Source organism: Arachis stenosperma, chromosome 2 (genome assembly GCF_014773155.1).
Source record: "Arachis stenosperma cultivar V10309 chromosome 2, arast.V10309.gnm1.PFL2, whole genome shotgun sequence".
NCBI lineage: Eukaryota > Viridiplantae > Streptophyta > Magnoliopsida > Fabales > Fabaceae > Arachis > Arachis stenosperma.
The window spans coordinates 14440563-14451450 of record NC_080378.1 but is presented as its reverse complement, the minus strand read 5'-3'; the positions used below and the strand labels follow the sequence as shown (position 1 = coordinate 14451450).

At 42.4% G+C, this 10888-nt stretch overlaps 1 pseudogene; it reads left to right on the top strand.

Moving 5' to 3' along the window:
* The first annotated feature begins 9810 nt into the window (after positions 1–9810).
* Positions 9811–10213, top strand: LOC130961031 (uncharacterized; annotated as a pseudogene).
* The last annotated feature ends 675 nt before the right edge of the window (positions 10214–10888 follow it).

The following is a 10888-nucleotide window of genomic DNA, read 5'->3' as shown; positions in this document are numbered from 1 at the left end:
CTAAAATTAACTCACAAGTCACAAATTTAAGTTACAATATTATAATAATTTGTCCAGCATAGTCCAATCTAAATATTTAATAACGTGCTTAGAATAATATTATGTAATTAGTAAAATTTATTATTTTTTATCAATACTTAGTCAATATTAAATGATATGGTCGTTATAACTCGATTATATATGTTATAGATCAGTTATCATAACGGGCATTAAAAGAAATATTGTAACGCCATAACATGTTATTATTCTCCATTAAGACAAATTACTTGAAAGTGTAACTACCAATACTTCATCTCAAATATAAAAGGAAGGTAAGACATTTATTTAACACATTGCAATTTACAACAAAACCTATTATTCACTTACTAACATGAATATTGGAGTGCCTTTTGCAGGTAACTATGACACCCCTTGTTTTTTTATTCCCGACGTATAACTCATCCCAACAGAAAATTTGAAGACACTCATTGGTGGACAAACTATACAGCGGCCAACCTCTACAAGAACAATTAGTGCCTACCGTGAGGCTTAGAAACACAAAATCCTTCTTTCTTTAGGTCTCAAAACTCCCATACTTATTCATGGCTAACCAACTTCCTCCCACACCATCCAAGTTTCTTTGGATGGTAACGGAGATACAACAAACTAATCAGCGTATGATGGAAGAAAATCAACGAATAACAAATCAAATAGTTGAGTTAACCAATGTTTAGATTGAAAATAATGATAAGGAGCAACCAGAAGATGACGATGAAGAAAATTCTGATCGATACACATCTCGAAAACTCAACAACTAGAGGAAGACCAACAAAATGATGACGATGACGGATTAGACAACACTGTTGGACCATTCACAGCCGATGTTATGAATTTCAAACTTCCTAGGAACTTTGCATTACCAATAATTTTGACTTCCTATGATGGCATGGAAGATCCAAAAAAGCACGTCAAAAAGTTCTGATCAATGATGATAGTGAACGGTGCTTCTGATCCTATTTTATATCGTTATTTTCCTACCTTTTTAGACGGTTTTGCATTTGACTGATTTTCATCTTTGCCTGTAGGTTCAATCTCACGATTTCAAGAGCTCGCTAAGCAATTCAAAGATCAATTCGCTTCTTCTTTCATCTATCTACATGATTCCGACTATCTGAACACTATCAAGAAAGAATAACACGAGAGTTTAAAGTAGTATGTCACCCGCTTCATCAAAGTGGTGATGAACATTCCAAACCTTTACCCCGAGGTACATCTGCATGCTATAAAAAGTGGACTCCGCCCCAAAAAATTCCAAGAAGCTATCACAATGGCCAAACCTAAAACCTTAGCCGAGTTTTGCGAGAAGGCTAAAGGTCAAATAAAAATTGAAGAGTTGCGCCAAACTCAGAAATCCGAGAAGAATCAAAACAACAAGGATGATGATAAAACTTGGGACAACAAGAAACATTTTTAGTTGTCATCGTGTTACGATGCTTATACCCAGTTCAACACCAAAAGAGAAAAAATCATAAAAAAAATTCTGAATTCGAAGCTAATCAAACCTTCTTAGAAGGCTGGAACCTACCAAGATATAAAGAATGTGGACAAAATAAAGTACTATGCTTTTCACCAGAAATACTGCATACTACTGATGAGTGTGTTGTAAGCAAAGACTTTCTCGAGCGCTTAGCTCGACAAGGACATTTGGACAAATACATCGGCGGCCACATCCAAAATCGCAACCCACATCAATTTGATTTATCTTCTATAGGTTAATCTTCTCTGGATAAAGACAAAGCACATACAACTCAACCTAATCAACTCCAAAATGTGATTAACTATATATCTAGGAGCTTCGTTGGTGGTGGAGCCTCGAGCTCTGCTTGCAAACGTACTTACCAAACTATGCTTGCTGTGGAAAGAACTGTCAATAATCATTAGACTTTGCCGAGCTTGTCTGAAATGACTTTCCAACCATTCGATTTTAATTCCGAACTCAATCTAGACGATCCAGTTGTCATCTCTATTCAACTAGGAGACCTAATAGTTCGGAAAGTTGTAAAACCCGGTTAATTAACGGCTAATTAACCCATAAATGAGAATTTATTCTAGAAAGCCTAAAATGTGATTTTTATGGCTAAATGTGATAGAGGAGACTGAGACGAGAATTTTGGTACCAATTTTATAGAATTCGGACCAAGATTGGACCGAACGGGCCAAACCGGGCCAACCGGACCCAAAGTGGGCCCTTGGCCCAACATAACTAAACCAAAACCCTAGTTTTCAGCATTCTCTCTCCTCACAACACTCAATTCACGCTGAAAAAGAGAGGCCATGGGGGAAGAACACTCTCTCAAACCTCTATCTCTCACTTGATCTTCAAACCACCATAACTTTTGATCTAGAGCTCTGATTGCCGCTCCGTTTGCGGCCACGCGTTCACCGCGGAGAGCTCTACAAAACCCATACAACTAATCTTGAGATAAGCCACAAGTTTCTGTTCGAAATTTCAGCCCTTATTTTCGAGTTTCATGGGTAAAATGTTGAGATTTTGGGTTCTTTGATGTTATAGGACCCAACTCTCTTGAAGGAGAAGGTTAATCTTGTCTCCTTGGACCTTGGGTGTGGTACGATTCTCAACCCTAGTGTAATTTGTGATTTTATGATGTTTGGGTTTTGAGATGTTGTGTATGGGTATGATGGTTGTGGCTTAGGTTGTGTATGTGTGGATATTGGAGCTTGATTGGTGATATTGAAAAGCTTGGAAAGGGTTTGGTGGTGAAAAATCTGTTCTTGGAGGTGTTGAGGCCTTGAGAGCTTGTGGATAAGTGATTTGGAAGTGCTCCGGTGGAGCTTGGGAAAATCGGCTAAGGTATGGTTTCGGTTTCCCGTATCTAATATGTAATGTGGTAGGAAATACTTAGGCTAGAGACCCTAAGATAGGCATTGAATAGTTGATGTTGTTGAATGATTGAGATATATGATGTGGTCATATATGTGATGATGATTATTGATGCCTTGGTGGTATGATGTATGAGAAATATGCATGTTGTGATATATGCTTGATGATTGGTTATGGTTGAATTGTGGGTTGAACCATGTTGATGGTGAGTATGATGTTGATTGTGTACAATAATGATTTATTGGAATTGGTGTTGTTGAGAATTGGCATGAGGAATAGTATATGATATGTCAATGTGTTTGAGTTTGAGCCACTTGGGTGAAATGGGTTAAAATGATGAGATAGTGATTTTGGTAAATTGTGGTTATGTGTCAATGTGTGAGTTGAGGAGGCTTGATGTTGAATTTGATACATTTTGATTGATTTCAAAGAAAAGGGATGAAATTGGCATGTTTGGATTGATTTTGAAAAGGGTTGAAAATGGTTTGTTTTGAGAATGGCATATTGTGGTTTTGTATGAAAATATGGTTTTTGGGCATACTTTGACGGGACATAACTTGGACTACGGATCTCCGTTTTGTACCAAATCTGTTTAAAAATGAAATTGGATCCGGGATGTCCATGCCGTTCGAAGAACGGGTGAAAAACGATTTAAAATGAGGAAGTTATGTCCGTTGGAAGATCGGGGTTTAAATCTGTGAATTCTGCAGCTTTTAACTTAGAAAATTTTTAGCAGAATGACCCCTTGCGCGTGGGCGCACTTGGCGCATACGCGCCGATCTTCTAGAAAACGCCATCCACGCATGCGCGTGGTGTGCGCGGGCGCGCCGATGGTGCTGCACTCAATGCCCAGCCATTTTTCAGAGAGTTATGCCAGAACTGTGCCAGTGTTGTGCCTGGGGACGAGAACCACCGCGTACGCGTGGTTGACGCGTGCGCGTCGATTGGCAAATTTTTAATCCACGCGTTAGCGTGCATGACGCTTGCGCGTCGATGAGTTTTTAAGGCCATCCACGCGTGCGCATGGAGTGCGCGTACGCGTGGCTCTGTTTTCATCCCAAAGTTGATTTTTGAGTTTTAAAAGCCAAATCTCATACTTCTAAGCCTCCGATCTCACCATTTATGTCTTAAATCATGATGACATGCCTAGCTGTTAGAAAGGGGCTAGTGAATGAGGTAACTTGCGAGTGAAGCAAGGGAAAAATGAATGATCAATGAGGATCAAGCTGATTTTGTGAGATGCGGAGGATGGTGGTGGAAGTGCTTGTTATGCCATGGGCCGAAAGGTAATTGTTAATGAAATGGCTGGTTATGGATTTAACCGTGAGCCGGAATAGCTGTGTATGCTATGAATGGCTGGTCTGGACTGAACCGTGAGCCGGATGGCTGATATGGATGTTGATCCATGGATGAGAATTCATGCACGTTGATGCTGAATTATTGATAATTGTGAATTGCACTTCCACTATCAGAGATACGAGTTTCCCTGGGTAGTAGCAGTGGCTAGCCACCACGTGCTCCAGGTGGAGGCTCGAGACTCTGTTGACCCTATGTCGTAAGTGTGGCCGGGCACTGTGAAAGACCGGATGAGCTCGCCCCCGAAATATTCACCAGTGAGGGTGATGGATAGGATCATGTTTATGATCAAGTTTATAACGAGTATAACTCGAGTTGGGGATGCGCGACAGAGGGACAGTCCAATGGTTAGCGACCAGGACTTGTCGGGTTGGCTCTATAACCGACAAGATGATATCATCGGCCACTAGGGACAGGCATTCATCATATGCATACTATGTGAATTGTTTGAGATTGCCTATTTGACTGCATATTACTTGCTAATTGTCTAAATGTCTTAACTGCTCCTATTTGTATATTCTTTGTCTGATATAACTGTGTTTGATATATTATACTCCTGCTGGTGGTTGGAAGGTTTGAAGGAATTGGAAAGGGAAGTATTAGTTAGATTGAAGAATCTTTAGTCAGATGCCCTTATATGGTTTAGTTTGTTTATAAGCTTGATATTATCTGGAGGAAGTTCTAGGATTGCCTTTGGCTTTCCTCTATTATTATGTATTATATATGTGGAAGCTGTTACCATGCTGGGGACCTCTGGTTTTCACCCATGCGGGTTTTGTGGTTTTCAGATGCAGGACGTGAGGTTTCCCGCTGAGGCATGCTGGAGACTTCTAGATTTGCGAAGATTCCTTGTTCTTGGGGACTCTGTTTAGTTTATATGTTTTGCTTAGATACTTTTATCTCCATTAAATAATACAAACTGTGATGACTCCTCTTTTGGGAGATTTTGGAGAATAGGTTTTATGTATTCGTGTCCCTTTGGGTTTCCTTTGGGGTTTTCCTTATTTTATCATATGTATATATATTGCTACGCTCGGACCGGTTATCTTCGCAGCCGGATCTTGAGTCTTGATATTCCTATTTTTGACACTCCTTTGTATATATATAATCTCGCGTTGGTTATCCTTGTTCGTTACGTTATCGATCGGAGTGTTGCGCTTTTGAGTTGCGATTTTTGTTTAACCCTTTTTCTACAAAGGCTCCTAGTTATAATTAATCATTCATACTACTATACGTACTAAATTTTTATTTTAGAGGTCGTAATACCTTGCCATTTCTGAATTATGACTTAAGCATAAGACTCTGTATGGTAGGGTGTTACATTATGGTATTAGAGCAGTTCGTTCCTGTAGAGCCTGAGGGATGGACTGACTATGCTTTTGTGCATTCTCTGTGTGTGTGTTATGTGCTATTAGTATATTTGCTTGATATAATTGGCATAAACGTTCATGAGCATGCATTTGGGACTTTGAAGCACTAGACTTCCGATATTGAGACTGATCAACTTAATATCGATTGTTTGGTGTGTATAGGAACCAGATGGCGCCTCGTGGACGCGGTAGAGGTAGTGCGAGAGGTCGTACGAATGCTCGTGCACCGGAAAATAACCCTAATGACCCGGTGAACTTTATGACTGCGTTGGAGAACATGGCTGCTGCTATGCAAGCCACTGCTGAGGCTCTTGGTCAACAGATGAACAACCATGGTAATGATGGAGGTGGAGTTCAGGGCCCGATGACCTTGGCAAACTTTTTGAAGGTTAATCCGCCTAAGTTCAAGGGAACTACTAGCCCGACTGAGGCTGATACATGGTTTCAGGCTATAGAGCGAGCATTACAAGCACAAGTGGTACCTGAAGGACAGCGTGTCGAGTTTGCCACTTATATGCTCACCGGTGAAGCGTCGCATTGGTGGCAAGGCGTCCGACGTCTTCTGCAGCAGGGTGATGACTATATCACCTGGAATGTCTTTCAAGAAGAGTTCTATAAGAAGTTCTTTCCGACTTCTCCTAGGACGGCTAAGGAACTTGAATTGTTACAGCTGAAGCAGGGTACTATGTCCATATCAGAGTATACTGACAAGTTTGAGGAGCTGTTCAGGTTCTCTCGTATGTGCCAAGGGACTCCGGTGGAATATGAGGAATGGAAGTGTGTTAAGTATGAAGGAGGACTCCGGAGTGATATCTTCAGTTCAGTAGGGCCAATGGAGATTAGGACTTTCTCCGAATTGGTGAACAAGTGTAGGGTTGCTGAAGAGTGTGTGAGAAGGGCAACCGCTGAGAAAGGGAGTCACAAAGGTTCATTTCCACAGAACCGAAGGAAGAGCTTTGCACCTAGAGGTCCGTCTTTCAAGAGGGGAGGCTCTTTCAGGAGGCCCAACAACAACAACTCCCAAGGAAAGAAGTTTGGGAAGCAGCCTCAGAATGATCAAGCGTGCACTAGGTGTGGGAATCACCATCCGGGAGCACCATGCAAGGCCGGATGGGGTTTGTGCTACAATTGTGGAAAGGCGGGGCATAAAGCCGCCAGTTGTCCGGAGAGGCAGAAACAAGGTGCTGGGAAGGCACAACAGACTGGTCGGGTGTTCACCACTTCAGCTGTAGGAGCTGAGGGATCCGAGACACTCATTAGAGGTAACTGTGAAATAGCTGGTCAAACTTTAAATGCTTTATTTGATTCGGGAGCATCACATTCATTCATTGCATTTGAGAAAGCTCATGAGTTAGGCTTGAAGATTGTAACCTTAGGTTATGATCTAAGAGTGTACAATGCTACCCACGAAGCCACGGTAACTAGGCTAGGATGCCCGGAAGTTTCCTTTAGGTTCAAGCAGCGTGATTTTGTTCATAATTTAGTCTGCTTACCGATGATCGGTCTTGATCTTATCTTGGGATTGGATTGGTTATCTAAGAACCATGTTTTGCTAGATTGTTCTACAAAGTCGGTGTACTTTATGCCGGAAGATACAGAAGGGCCGGTCGTGGTGAATAATTATTACTTGAACTCGATGATGGTGAACTACTCTGGAATCGAATGTCAGGGTATCATGTTGTTAACCGCGGGCATTTCGGGTGATGATCAAAGGTTGGAACAGATTCCGATTGTGTGTGAGTTTCCGGAAGTGTTTCCCGATGATATTGATGAGTTTCCACCTAACCGAGAGGTTGAGTTTGCTATTGAATTGGTGCCCGGGGCGGGACCAATCTCAAGTGCTCCTTATAGGATGTCACCGTTAGAGATGAACGAGCTAAAGTCTCTCAGTTAGAGGATTTGTTGGGAAAGAATTTTATACGGCCAAGTGTCTCTCCATGGGGTACTCCAGTGTTACTGGTGAAGAAGAAGGATGGGAGTATGCGGCTCTGTGTGGATTACAGGCAGTTGAACAAGGTTACAATAAAGAATAAGTACCCACTGCCAAGAATTGATGATCTCATGGATCAGTTACAAGGAGCTGGGGTTTTCTCCAAGATTGATTTGCGATCCGGTTATCACCAGATAAGGGTGAGGGGTGAGGATATCCCTAAGACCGCTTTCAGAACTCGTTATGGTCATTACGAGTACACTGTGATGTCCTTTGGGTTGACGAACGCTCCTGCGGTATTCATGGATTACATGAATAGAGCTTTCCGTCCGTTTCTGGATAAATTCGTTGTTGTCTTCATTGATGACATACTAATTTATTCCAAGACTGAAGAAGAGCATGCGGAACACTTGAGGACCGTGTTGCAGATTCTCAAGGAGAAGAAACTCTATGCAAAACTGTCTAAGTGTGAATTTTGGAAGAGTGATGTGAAGTTTTTGGGCCATGTGGTGAGTAAGAAGGGAATAGCAGTAGATCCAACTAAGGTGGAGGCTGTGATGGATTGGAAACAACCAACCACCGTAACAGAGATAAGGAGTTTTCTGGGTTTAGCTGGCTATTACCGAAGGTTTATCAAGGGCTTTTCACAGATAGCTTTGTCAATGACAAAGTTAACCCGCAAAGACACTCCGTTTGTTTGGACTCCTAAGTGCGAGGAGAGCTTTCAGACATTGAAGAAAAAGTTGACTACTGCACCTGTGTTAGTGTTACCCGAGCCGAATGAGCCATTTGAGGTTTATTGTGATGCCTCATTAAAGGGTCTAGGGTGCGTGCTGATGCAGCACCATAATGTGGTGGCGTATGCCTCACGACAGTTGAGACCTCATGAAGTTAGTTACCCTACGCACGATTTGGAACTCGCTGCGGTTGTGTTTGCCTTGAAGGTGTGGAGGCATTATCTCTATGGGGTTAAGTTCCAAGTTTTCTCAGATCATAAGAGCTTGAAGTATCTCTTTGATCAGAAAGATCTTAATATGAGGCAGAGAAGGTGGATGGAATTGTTGAAGGACTACGACTTTGAGTTGCATTACCATCCGGGAAAGGCAAATGTAGTGGCGGATGCGTTAAGTCGGAAGTCGTTATATGCGGCTTGGATGATGCTCCAAGAGGAGAAGTTGCTCGAGGGATTCGAGAGTCTGAAAATCGGTGCTCAAGAAGTATCCGGAACCTTGTGTTTGAGCCGATTAGAAATCTCAAGTGACTTTAAGTCCGAACTCCTAAGGGCTCATCAAAATGATGAAGCGTTATGGAAGGTGTTACCGGCTATTGAGCAAGGAAAACAATGGAGAGTGTCGGAAGAAAAAGATGGGTTATGGAGATTCAAGGGTAGGATCATTGTGCCAGATGTTGGCACTTTGAGGCAAGATATTTTAAAGGAGGCACACAAAAGTGGGTTCTCCATTCACCCGGGAAGTACTAAGATGTACCATGATTTGAAGGCGATGTTTTGGTGGCCGGGTATGAAGAATGATGTGGCGGAATATGTTTCAAAGTGCTTAACTTGTCAAAAGGTAAAGATTGAACATCAAAGACCTGCCGGGATGTTACAACCTTTAGAGATTCCACAATGGAAGTGGGAAAGTATTGCAATGGACTTTGTGTCGGGATTGCCAAGGACTAGAACTGGTTTTGATGCTATATGGGTGATTGTGGACCGACTGACGAAGTCAGCTCACTTTTTGCCCATTCGTATGACTTACACCCTTGAGGAGCTAGCACGGTTATACATAAAGGAGATTGTGAGACTCCATGGTGTACCTGCTACTATAATCTCTGATAGAGATCCTCGTTTCACTTCAAGGTTTTGGGGTGCATTTCAGAAGGCTTTTGGAACCCGATTAAGCTTGAGCACGGCTTACCATCCTCAAACAGACGGTCAATCTGAAAGGACGATCCAAACACTAGAGGATATGTTGAGGGCTTGTGTTTTGGACCAACCGGCGAGTTGGGATTGGTATATGCCATTAGTGGAGTTTGCATACAATAATAGTTATCATGCGAGCATCGGAATGGCTCCGTATGAGGCCTTGTATGGGAGGAAATGTCAATCTCCGCTATGTTGGTATGAAGCTGGAGAGAAAAGCTTGTTGGGGCCAGAAATGATAGCTGAGACTACTGAACAAGTCAAGAAAATCCGAGATAGGATGCTTACGGCGCAGAGTCGTCAGAAGAGTTACGCCGATCAGAGGCGAAAGCCCTTATAATTTGAGGAAGGAGACCATGTTTTCCTTAAGGTTACTCCGACCACGGGAGTAGGTAGGGCGATTAAAGCAAAGAAGTTGAATCCTCGATACATTGGTCCATTTCAAATCCTGGAGAGGATTGGACCGGTGGCGTATCGGATGGCTCTACCACCTCATCTTTCGAACCTGCACGACGTGTTTCACGTGTCGCAGCTTCGGAAGTACACTCCTGATGCTAGCCATGTGTTAGAACCTGAGTCGGTTCAGTTAAGGGAAGATTTGACGCTTCCAGTGGCTCCAGTCAGAATTGATGATACTAGTATCAAACGGTTGCGTGGAAAAGAGGTTTCTTTAGTGAAAGTGGCTTGGAGTCGAGGCGGTGTTGAGGAACACTTGGGAACTTGAGTCGGAGATGCGAACGGATTATCCGCATTTATTCTCAGGTAATTGCATTTGAATTTTGTGGGCAAAATTCGCAATTAGGTGGGTAGAATGTAAAACCCGGTTAATTAACGGCTAATTAACCCATAAATGAGAATTTATTCTAGAAAGCCTAAAATGTTTATGGCTAAATGTGATAGAGGAGACTGAGACGAGAATTTTGGTACCAATTTTATAGAATTCGGACCAAGATTGGACCGAACGGGTCAAACCGGGCCAACCGGACCCAAAGTGGGCCCTTGGCCCAACATAACTAAACCAAAACCCTAGTTTTCAGCATTCTCTCTCCTCACAACACTCAATTCACGCTGAAAAAGAGAGGCCATGGGGGAAGAACACTCTCTCAAACCTCTATCTCTCACTTGATCTTCAAACCACCATAACTTTTGATCTAGAGCTCCGATTGCCGCTCCGTTTGCGGCCACGCGTTCACCGCGGAGAGCTCTACAAAACCCATACAACTAATCTTGAGGTAAGCCACAAGTTTCTGTTCGAAATTTCAGCCCTTATTTTCGAGTTTCATGGGTAAAATGTTGAGATTTTGGGTTCTTTGATGTTATAGGACCCAACTCTCTTGAAGGAGAAGGTTAATCTTGTCTCCTTGGACCTTGGGTGTGGTAAGATTCTCAACCCTAGTGTAATTTGTGATTTTATGATGTTTGGGTTT